The 1,738-nt window shown below is 43.2% G+C and overlaps 1 protein-coding gene across 1 annotated transcript in view; it reads left to right on the plus strand.

The window, feature by feature from the left end:
- CHMP2B (charged multivesicular body protein 2B) overlaps window positions 1-1,738 on the plus strand; it is a 34,901-nt gene that overhangs the window by 8,115 nt on the left and 25,048 nt on the right. The window lies entirely within an intron of this gene.

Genomic DNA, 1,738 nt, shown 5'->3' on the forward strand with positions numbered 1-1,738 from the left:
GCGCCGGCATGTTGTCTTCACACCTTGGAGCACTGGGTTGAAGTTTGGTCCCTCTTCCTGTGGAGATATAAACAATACCCTCCCCTTGGGTGGGTTAGCGGTAGACAACAGGGGAGGAGGTGGGGAAAGGGAACAAAAAAAAAATGATGAAAATAAGGAAGAAATGGGTAGCGTGGATTGATTTCTTACTGCCATCCAGGTGATGGTGACTCACTGCAACTTTATAGGGAAGGGTGGAACGGGCCCTGTTATTTTCCATGACCTAACCGGAGTAGGAAGTCCCTCCCATCTTTGTCCACAGGAGCTTTTGGCGATTTCACACTGCTGACCTTGCAGTTAGCAGCCCAGTGCATAACCAGGAAACCACCAAGGCTCTGGACTGATAGTGACCCGTTTACTGTTGGTAATTATGAACCTATACATAAAGATGAGGATTTGTCATGAATACACAATGGAACACAGGTAGCCCGTAAAATATGAACTTTTTATAGCTCTGGATGCAAAGAGACTTGAAAAAGTTTGTGGAGAATTTGAAAGATGTGATAATGGAAATGTCCTATGAAATTTTTTAAACTCCTAGTATATTTTTTCTATTGGCCTCAAAAGCAAATTTGAGATCCCACTTAAAGGCAACACCGTGCCTTACTTTTTAAGCATACTGTGTTATTTAAATTCTAGGCACCCAATGAGATGAGTACTATTATTTTCTCTAGTTTAAGGATGAGGAAACAGAAATGTACTGAAATTCAATTGCTTATGGGAAGAACCAGCTTCTCATCTCTTTGATTATTTTTTTAATTAGAGATCGTATGGTTCAGTTTAACTTCTCTTTTCTCGTTAGGAAATTGAATTCTCAGCTTTGGTTCTTGTTGTTGTGAGGTGCCATTGAGTCGGTTCCCCCACAACCGAGCAAAACACTGCCCGATCCTGCACTCACTTTGCTTAGATACCATATAAGGCGTGTATTTTGCCTTTGAACCGATTTTCTTTTTCTCTTGACATTACAAGAACTTTCATTTCTCAAAAGTGGAAAAACTAGAAAGGACTTTCATTCTCCATCCCTTGATCCTGCCTTTCTAAGGAAGCTTAGTCTAACTTCTTTTTGATCTGCAACTGAACCTTTGGGGAAAAAAACTTTTCTCCTGTCTCTCTGTACCCATACAGACCTGTCTCTCTGTACCCATACGGACCTGTCTCTCTGTACTCATACAGACCTGTCTCTCTGTACCAATACGGACCTGTCTCTCTGTACTCATACAGACCTGTCTCTCTCTACTCATACGGACCTGTCTCTCTGTACCCATACAGACCTGTCTCTCTGTACCCATACAGACCTGTCTCTCTGTACCCATACGGACCTGTCTCTCTGTACTCATACGGACCTGTCTCTCTCTACTCATACAGACCTGTCTCTCTCTACTCATACAGACCTGTCTCTCTCTACTCATACAGACCTGTCTCTCTGTACTCATACAGACCTGTCTCTCTCTACTCATACGGACCTGTCTCTCTGTACTTATACAGACCTGTCTCTCTGTACCCATACGGACCTGTCTCTCTCTACTCATACAGACCTGTCTCTCTGTACTCATACAGACCTGTCTCTCTCTACTCATACAGACCTGTCTCTCTGTACCCATATGGACCTGTCTCTCTCTACTCATACGGACCTGTCTCTCTGTACTTATACGGACCTGTCTCTCTCTACTCATATGGACCTGTCTCTCTCTACTCATAC

Source organism: Echinops telfairi, unplaced genomic scaffold (assembly GCF_000313985.2).
Source record: "Echinops telfairi isolate 266 unplaced genomic scaffold, ASM31398v2 ScPeMD7_6;HRSCAF=24_1, whole genome shotgun sequence".
NCBI classification, from domain to species: domain Eukaryota; kingdom Metazoa; phylum Chordata; class Mammalia; order Afrosoricida; family Tenrecidae; genus Echinops; species Echinops telfairi.